Raw genomic sequence first — 11,499 nt, 5'->3', positions numbered from 1 at the left:
TGACACTCATTTTCAAAACATATTAGAGCATGTAGGATTGGACAACCAATTTTATAGACATGACAATCTTCATTTGTGCGACAAGTTAGTGTTTTTTTTCATTAATTGTTCTGGCTTCCAACTCCATGCACATATCTACAACAAAAAACAATATACATCAAATATAAGAAAATGTTTGTTGTGTAGAAGAGAAAACGAAAAAATTTTGAAAGGAAAAATCAAAAAGGGGTGTATAGAAAATTCAATAGATAATCGTTCATTAATTTTAAACCTGATGAAATGATGAGGAAAGCCAACAAAAATGCTAGTTTGAGAGAAGAATTCCTTATTGTGTCCATCTTATAATATGTAGAATATGTTATTATTATTTTTTTACTCAGTCTAGAATATGTTCTTTAGACATATATATTTATATAGGTAAATGATGAAAGCATGTTGACCAAATATCCAACTATATATGTTTTGTGCTGGTATTAAATTTAAATATGATATTATATGAATGCATTAATAGATTAATATAAAAGAATAATGAACACAGCTTACTAAAATATATATAAATTTTTTTTGTCAATATATATATATATATATATAAATTAATAATTTATAATGGGTTTTGTCAATTTTTTTTCCTTTTGGCATAACTTTGAAATCAAGTAAATCAAATTGTTAACTTTATGTTGTCCTCTATTTTAAGAACCTGATCTTTAATTCAAGTAAATATTAGTTTGTTAATTTATCGATCAGTTATGTTGTCTTTTAATATATATTTTTAACAAGTGACTTTTAATATTTTAAAAAAATAGCACTTATTTTAAGAGATGTTATTTTTTAAAAATATTGAAAGTCACCGGTCAAGAGATTCAAAATTAACCCAAAAAATAGCATATAAATCTTTTTATAATTTTCATAAATTTAAAATCAGCCTAATTATTATAAAAATAATTTTATCATAAATTTTATCTAGTGAAAAACAAACAATTTTATCATAAATTATATATACTAAAGTATTATAGTTAAGAATCACTTTTTTTACAAGTAGTTAAGACTTGCTTTACTCTTTTATTTTATTTATGTCTTTATTATACCCCTTAATTAATTACAAAGGTCCTTTCTTTTTTTACCACCGACACTACTTAAATGGAGAAGATTGTAGGATTCAATAGGTGATTCAGTACCCTTATTAAGTTCATCATCGAATCAACTTTTAAAACACTCTTCTACATAAATTATAAATAGTTAAAAAAAAAAAAAAAAACTTTTTAGTGCTCTTAAAAAATCCCTATATACTTATTTCTTTAAAGAAAAAGTCCCTAAATATTTTCTTCTTCAATTAATCAATTTTTGTTGTTGTTCTTTCTTTCATTTATTAATCAATAATTTCTTCAATCATTTTACAATATTATATTATTATATTGACTTACTCTCTTTTAATTAATCAAAAAGAGTAGTTAATAGTATATTTTTTTAAAGTCATTGTGACATTTGTGGATCTATGTAGATTCGTAAAAAATTTGACTATTTTTTACACACTTGATCTTACTTCAGTTAAGAAAAATTTGATTATTTAAAATTTAATTATTTGTCATTTTCGACTAACAAATTGTTTATTTTTAGGTGTAATCAATCAATATAACACATGTGAGAAGATTTTTTTATTTTTATTTTTATTGAATATGGAAAGACTCTAGCCATTCTCTCATATCAACTTGAAATAATATTGCAAAAAATCTTGAAACATATCTCAAACATGATAATTCTTATAATCTTGATGGTGAAATTTTATATGAAGAATTAAAAGTTATTAGAGATGTTATAATAGTTTAATTAAAATTAAGTTTTATGATATTAAGTTCTTTTAGTAACTTTAACTGTTTTTCTCGTGTATGCATAACTTATGGAATAATCTTAACTATCTTTGTTACAATTGCAATTGTTTAGAGAAATTTATTTAAATTGAAGTTGTTAAAATCTTATTTTTATAATATACTTTATCACAAGATAAATTAATTAGTCTTGCTTTTATTTTATATAAAAATTTATGTTTTTTAAATTAAAAAAATTTATTATAAATGAATTATTAATGTTTTTGCGTCAAATAGATTTATATTTATTTTACTTCAATGACAATAGTAGAAATTGAACCCGCAATCTATCAGATTAAATGTCTAATTTTTTAGATATTAAATCAAACTCGTTTGATGCATGGTCAAAATAAAGAGACATGATATAATACACTTATTTCTTAATCCTAATTTGAAAATAGGTTAAAATAATTCGTTTCCAACCTGATAAAAGTTTAAAAAATATTTTCTCATTTTTGTCTTTCTTACTCACTTTTCTCTCTCCTTCTCCATTATCAACTTGTCGTGTTGTTCTCTCATCTCTCTCCCCACCATGCTCTCTCCTCCATCCCCATCTCCACTACTGATCTCCTCTCCCTCTCCACTGCTACCGTCGTGCTCATTTCCACCGTCGTCCTCTATCAAGGTGTCGTTTTTCCCCTGTTTTCCTCTCTTTTCATATTTGCCCTAATTTTCTTTGATTTTCTTATTGGGTTGATGTTGGGTTGATTTCTTCTTTTCATAATTTCCCTAATGTTTTTTTTGTTATTTGCTGATTTATTTTATTTTACAACATGATAAAAGTTATGATTGTTTTCTTATTATGTCCATATTGAAAGGTTGAAAAAATAAACTTTGATTTAGAGGAGTTCTGATTTATTTTTTTGTTGATTGTCTTTTTTCTCTATCAACTTTGATATTTGAGTTTTATACTAATTGAGTTTTTATATAGTTATTAATAATAAGCTTTGATTGATGTTTCAAAAAAACGATTGAGAAAAATAATTATTTTCATCTGTCATTTATGGTCTGTGGTATGATTTATTGATATTCTATTTTGGGTTAATGGATAATAATAATAATAATAATAATAATAATAATAATAATAATAGTAATAATAATAATAATAATAATAATAATAATAATAATAATAATAATAATAATAATAATAATAATAATAATAATAATAATAATGATGATGATGATGATGATGATGATACTTTATACATAGGTAAATATGAATTCACAAGAACAAAATGATGTGATGTTTTATGTTACAACAAATGTTTGTAGAGATGGTTGAATTTTGTTTGGCAATTTTTATGTCAGTGAGTCATTCAATGTGGTTTTATGAAAATCATGTGTAAATCGACTCATGGATAGAGATGGATTAAGGGGGGATTTTTAGAGAGTGATCAATTGGGATGACGTCACATGTGCTTTTAGCATTTTTTTTAATATTTCAAATATATTAAATTACTTCATAAATTATTTACATTTTTCTTAGTATTTTTTATTTATTTATAAAAAATATATGAATGTTATTTTGATGTTATTTTAAAAGAAAAAAAAAATTAAATAAATTATAAGAACAAACCTTTTATTTTATCACAATATAAATCATATCATTTAGTTATTTGCTGTGTATCAAATACCGAATATGATAAACTAATTTTATCAAGTTTGTTATCATGTGCACATCAAACACATGATACGATAACTTTTTATCATGTTCATATCTTATCACGTCTCTATTGACTTCTTATCATATCATGTCTCTGTCATATCTTCTCCATCAAACGGGTCCTAGAATTAAAGACAAGAAGAATATTATTTACATGATTAATGAATCATCATTATTTTTGTTTGCATATGAAACTCAAAATCTCATGAATGACCCTAAATTTAATGGTGGTTATAACCACAAAACTTTCTTTAAATGCTATTAAAGGAATAATCAAATTATAATATTTCAAAACAGTTTATTGAATTTAAAGAAACAACTGTTTTAATCAAGATAGATATTCAGTTTTTGTTTACTAAAAACTGCTTTATTGAAAACTAAAAAAAAGATAGACTATACTGCCTCCTCAATCAAGAAAGAGTTCTGCCCAAGTTGGGCATTGTTTGCCAACAAATGGGTTGCTCCATTAGTTAACCTACTAACATTATTTTGATAAATACAAAGTGTGTAAAAAATAGAAAGTAAAAAATACTCTCTCTATTTATAAATATAAGTCTTTATATTACAAATTTTATATTCAATAACTTTTTATATTTTGAGATAAATTAATATTATTAATCAAGATTTTTAAAAAAATAATAAATATATCTAGTAAATTGAAAATTAGCATTTTTGTGTGTTTATAATATTTCAGAATATAAAAATACTTTAACTCAGAAAAATATAAATACAACCAATTCAAACACATTGTAAAAATTCTATAAAATATCATTCCTTTCTTATTAATTTTTTAATTATATATACTATTATTCTCCTAATTAGAGTAATTCATTACTCAATATTTGTAATGAAGGACTTATGGACTAGGAATATTTTTGGTGGAAGGTGGGACTGGGAGACATCGACACTTATTATTTACACATAATAGAACATGTAGGATTGAACAACTAATTTTATAGACATTACAATCTTCATTTGTGCGACAAGTTTGTGTTTCTTCATTAGTTGTCTTGCCTTCCAACTGCGTGCACATAGCTACAACCAAAAACAATATACACCAAACATAAGAAAATGTTTGTTGTGTAGAAGAGATGAAGGAAAAAATTTCGAAAAAAAAAACGGTCTATAGAAAATTAAATAGATATTTGTTCATTGGCTTTAAACCTGATGAAATGATGAGAAAAGCAACCAAGAATGTCAATTTGAGAGAAGAATTCCTTGTTCTGTCCATCTTATAATATGTAGAATATATTTTTTTTTTACTCAATGTAGATTATGTTCTTTAGATATATTATATAGGCAAGTGGTGAAAGCATGTTGACAAAATATTCAACTATATTTTATTGTTATATTAAATGTAAATATATATGATATTATAATAATGCATTGATTAATATATTAATATAAAAGAGTGCTAAAATATATATAAAAATGTAAAGAATAATAATTTATAAAGGGGCTTAGTCAAATTTTTAATTACCTTTTGACATCCTTGAAATCAAGGAATTAAATAATTAACATTATGGTGGCATCTAGTTTTAAAACCATGATCTTTAACTCAAGTAAATATTAGTTTGTTAATTTATTGGTCAATTAAGTTGTCTTTTAATATATATTTCTTAACAAGTGATTTTTAATATTTTAAAAAACCAGCAAATCATTTGTTTGCACATACATTTTATTTATTAACAAGTTAATTATTGAGCAACATGAAACCAATAATAATCAAATGAAATAAAAGAGAAAAGGAATTAAATTGTTCACCGAATCAAAATATTTGTTTGCACAATTATACATTTTATATGTTGTAAATTATAATATAATATTTTTTTAGTATAAAAAATATATATTGTAAAATTTTGGGAATTTTATGATTTAAAAATTATTTATGATTTATAAATATTCTTACGACATTTGTGGACTTCTATAGACTCAAGAAAAATTCGACTTGTTCACGTGGCATAACTTATTTAACTATCTAAAATTTGATTGTTTATCATTCTCAACTAATAAATTATTTATTTTTAGGTGCAAACAAATAGCATAACACATATGATGAGATTTTTGGATTTTTATTGAGTATTGAACGATTCAAGTCATTCTCTCATATTGACTTGAAATTACATTGCAAAAATTTTAAAACCTATCTCAAACATGATAATTTTTATGATTTTGTTAGTAAAATTTTAATTGAAGAATTAAAAGTTATCAAAAAAAGTTATAATAATTGAATCAAAATTAAGTTTTATAATATTGAATTCTTTTAGGAAGTCCAATTGTTTTCCTAATCATGGTCGGCCTCTAAATTAGTGCCTTGGCAGAACAAAGCAAATCATGCATTTGTAATTATTATTTTTTGTTGCAAAATCATAAATATATAATTTATTCATAATTAATTTTTTTTTTAAATCTATTTGATCATAATTCCAATTTTTTTTTATCTACAACAATAATATGTATAATTAATCTTATTTCTACCAAAAATATATTCATTAGGGAAAAAAGTTAAATTTCAACAAATCTATATCATGTAACTTGAGTTTATATCAATTGTTAAAATTACTAAATGGCTTTTAATTTTTCAAATAGAATTGCACCATCAAGGTCATAAGAATTATAATATTTTAGCAAGTTTTAAGATATTTACAACATATTTTTATCAAATAATAATGATCTATCATATTAAGACTAAAAAAATTGAAATTAGAAAGAAAATAATTTGTATATAACTTTTTTATACAATTTTTTGATATCTATACATACTAGCAAATATTACTTAAATAGGAAAATTTTGGTGCCCCTAAGAGATTGGGGCCCTGGACGGTCATCCATCTCAACCGCTTTTAGGACCACCATTGTTCCTATGTATGCTTTAACTTATAGAATAATCATAACTAGAGGAGTATGAATGACGGATTTGGTGTGTCTCTTACCGGATTCCAATATTTGATTGGATCAATTTTTAGGTCATAATTTGTCCCTTAACCCGATCAAACCCGATTAATTGTGGGTCAATAAAGACGGGGAAGAATAAGACGATATCGGATTGGCCCTAAGACGAGTCACCAACTAATAATTCTTGAAAAAAAAAATTTAAATAAAATAACTCATAGCAAGTCACTTTAATGCTTGTCAATTCATAACTCAAAAACAATAAATAAAAAATCTCTTGTCTTTAATGTATTTGGGATGGGACAGGTAACCCGATCATTTTTTTATCATGTCCTCGTCCTTGTCCTGTCTTTCTTTCTTTCTTTCTTTTTTTTTTTTTTGAATCGGGTCAGATCCAACTCGTTTACGGATCAAGTTGGGTTCGTGGGATGAACCAAGTCTAGTACACCTCTAATCATAATTATCTTTGTTACAGTTGCATTTATTGAGAAGTTTTTCTAAATTGAAGTTGTTAAAATTTTATTTGTGATATACTTTATCACAACACATATTAATTAAGATATTAAGAAACTGAAAAAATTTAGAGTGAAGGGATGATGCGATGATGCATAAGTCCAATGTAGAGAAGATCTTAAGACTCATCGAACACTTATAAATAGATTTAAGTTTGTGTCCCTCCAATGACATTAGCCGAGATCTAATTTGCAACTTGTTAAATCCAATAACATATTTTTACCACTAGACCAAACCATTATAGTTAAATGCAAGAAGAGTATTATTTACATGATTATTGAATCATATTATCTTTATTTGCACATGACACTCAAAATCTCAAGAATTAGTCTAAATTTAATAGTAGTTAGGACCACAAAATTTTCTTTGAATGCTATTAAAGAAATAATAAAATGAAAATATTTCAAACCAGTTTATTGAATTTAAAGAAACAATTGCTTCAATCAAGATAGATATTAAGTTTTTTTTTTACTAAAAAAAATACTTTATTCAAAACTAAAAAAAAACAGATACCCACCTCAAAAATAAATACCTACCAAAAAAGGATAGACTAAAATACAACTTAGGAAAGAGGAAGCCTCCTCAATCCAGAAAGAGCCCTGCCCAAATTGGGCCTTGTTTGCCAACAAATGGACTATTCCATTAGTCAAACTATTTAGATAAAAGTAGTTTCTTATCTCACTTATTATATTTTTAATAGTTTCAAAATAAATCTTCAAAATGATCAATTTAAAGATATATTTTAAACAAAAAATACACGTGAAATGATCAATCTAAAAAAACATTAAACATTTAGATAGATACAAAGTATGTAAATAATTAATGTAGAAAATATTTATAAAAATATTATCTAATTTTCATAAGATTGAATAAAAATTAAGATATAATAGTCATTCTTTATTTTACTTTATTATTTAAAATATAAGACATATTCTATTCCAAAAAACATAAATACAACCAACTCAAACATATTGTAAAAACTCTATAGAATTTCATTCCTTTCTTATTAATATTTTATTTTATATATTTTATTCTCATTAGAGTAAATAGTCCATGTTACTCAATGTTTGTAATGGAGGGCTTATAGACTAGGAATATTGTTGGTGAAAGGTGGGAGACATTGACACTCGTTTTCAAAACATATTACAGCGTGTAGTTTTGAACAACCAATTTTATAGGCATGACAATCTTCATTTGTGCGACAAGTTAGTGTTTCATCATTAGTTATGATCCTTGCTTCCAATTCCATGCACATATCTAGAACAAAAACAATATACACAAAACGTAAGAAAATAAAATGTTTGTTGTGTAGAAGAGATGAAGGAAAAATTTCGAAATCAAAAAGTGGTGTATAGAAAACTCAATAGATATTTGTTCATTGGCTTTAAACCTGATGAAATGATGAGAAAAGCCAACAAGATTGCCAACTTGAGAGGAGAATTCCTTGTTGCGTTCATCTTCTTATATGTAGAATATATGTTTTTACTCAATTAATGTAGAATATGTTCTTTAGACATATATTTATATAGGCAAATGGTGAGAGCACCTTGACCAAATTGATATAGTATGTAGAATATGTTGTATTAAATGTAAATATGATATAATATTTTATGCATTAATATAATAATATAAAAAAGTGAGCATTCAAGTATAATTTTCACTCTTTATCTTTTATATAATATTTATTTTGGCCTTTTATCTATTTTTTAATATAATTTTTGTCTTTTATCTTTTAAAAGTGATATATTTTAGTCATTTTCACAATCACAACAAAAATTATAATAACATCTAGTAATTGAAATATCTTCTAACAATAGTCAATATATATCTACTATAATATTATTTATAAAAAAAATCATTTAATCCAATAATGGACTTACATTTGAAAAAACTTTATTTGCATGTTTTAAAATAGATATAAACTCTTTGAAATAAATAATATTTATCATAGTTTGCGGTATTTTGATCTCGTCATTGTTAAGTTTGCACACTTAACTTCATTATTTATCCAATATTATAGATCAAAAGTTCACGACAATAATCATTATTTATAAAAGATAAATGATGAAAATGAATTAAAAAAAAAACTAAAATGAATATTTAATAAATAAAAAATAATAGATTAAAAGTATATTCAAAGCTACTTTTTTTTAATAGAAAAAAGTGAACATACTTTACTTAATGTACAAAAATGCAAAGAATAATCATTTTTAATGGACATGGTCAAATTTTTACCTTATGACATCCCTTTTTTTTCAATGATAAATAAAAGACAAAAAAAAATTAAATTATGAGGAATTGGATCTCCATAGAGTCCACTAAACAAATACTAGACAAAGATAACGGGTAAACAGAAACCATTCGCAACTTCTGCTCTAGTGAAGCACCTAATTTAGCAAGTCAATCAACACAAGTATTCCACAAGAAGGGCATAAGGATACATAGGAAGCACACTCTCTTGAATAAAGCGTAGTATTGTTTAAGAGTCAAACTCACAAATCATGTTTCTAAGTCCATGATTCCACAACTTAATGTCAGAAGTGAAACCACAACTTCTTGCAAAATTTATAATCCAAGCTCCAGAATCATTTCTACTAAGACCACCAAATTTGAAACATTCTTCGTTACTAATAAACTTTCTATCAACATTAACTTTAACCACATTCTTTGGAGGAGGGTTCTAAGAAACAAGTCTAGCAGTCGAACCTTATTAGAACCACTAAACACCTTTTATGGTGGAGTGAAGAAGATAATTAATTTGGCTAAGAATATTTTAGAGAGGGCAACTATTATCAATGTAAACTTCCTCATTTTGAAACTTCCATATCATCCAACAACAAATAAGAAAAAGAGGTCTATAATTAGTAACCACATTCAATTTGATCCAATTGAAAATATCATCCTCATAAAATTGGGCACAACTTGGAAAATCAAAATAGTTCCAAACTTGCATGGCTTTGGCGCAATCTCTAAGAATATGGCTTTGGCGCAATCTCTAAGAATATGTAAGAAACTAATAAAATAAAACATGATCTATATCTCAAAATAATATTACTTTGTTAAAAACAAATTTATCGTAAGTTTTATACACTATTTAAGAAAGTAATATACTTTAATTAAGACTCGCTTACTCTTTTATTTCATATATGTCTTTTTAAAAATTTATTTTTGTTGTTTAAATTTTTCTTCAAATTTTTAAAAATACTTTTTTAGTTTAAACATTTTGAAAATAAAATAAAAAAAAACATTTTCTTTTAAAATGACTGATTTTTTTGTTTTAAAAATTTCAAAATAAAAAGCCACAAAAAAATTCTCTTTTTTAAAGTAAAGAATCTTTTGTGACTTCTTTTTTAAATTAAAAAACAAAATTGTTTTTTTTTTAAATTTCAGAGTTTTTAAAAAACGAAAAAGTAACTTTTTTTAAAGTTCTGTTTTCAGAAATTTTAAAGTAATTTTTTTTTATTTTCTGAAAATTTTAAAGTTAATTAAAAGAAATTTCAATTTTTTTTATCTATTTATTTATTTAAAATTATTAAAGTAGTATTATTTAATTTAAAATTAAATGCAAATTACACTTTGTTGAGGTAAAAACATTTTTAATATATGTTTTAATGACAACAAACCTTTTGAAATAAATTATTAAGTTTTATGAATAGTGATCTACTAATGATTGCATTTGAAGAACATGAATTGCATAAGTAGACACACAAGAAACTATTCACACCAACAAGTGCATATGTATCTACTCGATAATGAAAGAATTTCAAAAACAATATATATCATATATCAATCATTCAAGAGAATGATTATTGCATCTTCAAAATAGTATCTTCATGAAAAAAAGACAACTTTGAATATTTATAGATGGTTAAAACACTCCTCTACATAAAATATATCAATCATCCATTCATTCATTCATGAGAATGATCATCGAGTCAGCTTTTAAAACACTTCTCAACATAAATTATAGATGGCTAAAAGAAAAATATATTGCTCTAAAAAAAGTCCCTTAATACATATTACCCTAAACAAAAAGTCATTAAATATTTTCTTCTTTAACTAATCAATTTGTTAAATGAATACCTTTCACGGATTAATTATTTAAAAGATAAATATTTATTTTATTAGTAATATGTCTCTTAAATATCTTTTAGATCAAAATTTAAAAAAATTATAAATCACTAATTATAATTCATTGTCTAAATCATATATTTTATTAATAGTTTGTATATTTAATAAATATCTTTTAAATAAAATAATAAAAATTATAATAAAAAATTATAATTTATTATAAAAACTTTACGTTAGATAAATATCTATATGCAAGATCCTTACAAACAGTAGGGGTACTTTACTAGTTTAGAAAATTAGATACATGCATTTTTCTTTTTGGACCCAAAGATACAGGCATGTTTCAAAATTGTAATATTCTGAAGAGTTCTATTTAATCTGGCCCTTTATCTAGTCCTCATGCTAGAGGCAAGCCCAAAAGAAGAAAGAAATGAAACTTGGCCTGAAATTAATTATTCTTCTGCTGCTTGCAAGTCATTAGAAAATATATTTAAATGA

The 11,499-nt window shown here is 24.2% G+C and overlaps 2 long non-coding RNA genes across 2 annotated transcripts; both read right to left on the bottom strand.

Moving 5' to 3' along the window:
- Positions 1-4,281: 4,281 nt before the first annotated feature.
- Positions 4,282-4,785, bottom strand: LOC113784231 (uncharacterized). The gene is made up of 2 exons (XR_003470255.2): positions 4,690-4,785; positions 4,282-4,560 (listed from the first exon to the last, which is right to left on the bottom strand). It is a non-coding gene; the product is annotated as an uncharacterized lncRNA (long non-coding RNA).
- A 3,097-nt stretch (positions 4,786-7,882) lies between these two features.
- LOC113784232 (uncharacterized) lies at positions 7,883-8,456 on the bottom strand. Its single transcript, XR_003470256.2, has 2 exons — positions 8,321-8,456; positions 7,883-8,187 (listed from the first exon to the last, which is right to left on the bottom strand). It is a non-coding gene; the product is annotated as an uncharacterized lncRNA (long non-coding RNA).
- Between the last annotated feature and the right edge of the window lie 3,043 nt (positions 8,457-11,499).

This window comes from Cicer arietinum, chromosome 5 (assembly GCF_000331145.2).
Source record: "Cicer arietinum cultivar CDC Frontier isolate Library 1 chromosome 5, Cicar.CDCFrontier_v2.0, whole genome shotgun sequence".
NCBI classification, from domain to species: domain Eukaryota; kingdom Viridiplantae; phylum Streptophyta; class Magnoliopsida; order Fabales; family Fabaceae; genus Cicer; species Cicer arietinum.
Note: the sequence above shows the minus strand (reverse complement) of the source record. Positions and strands in the feature narration are given on the sequence as shown.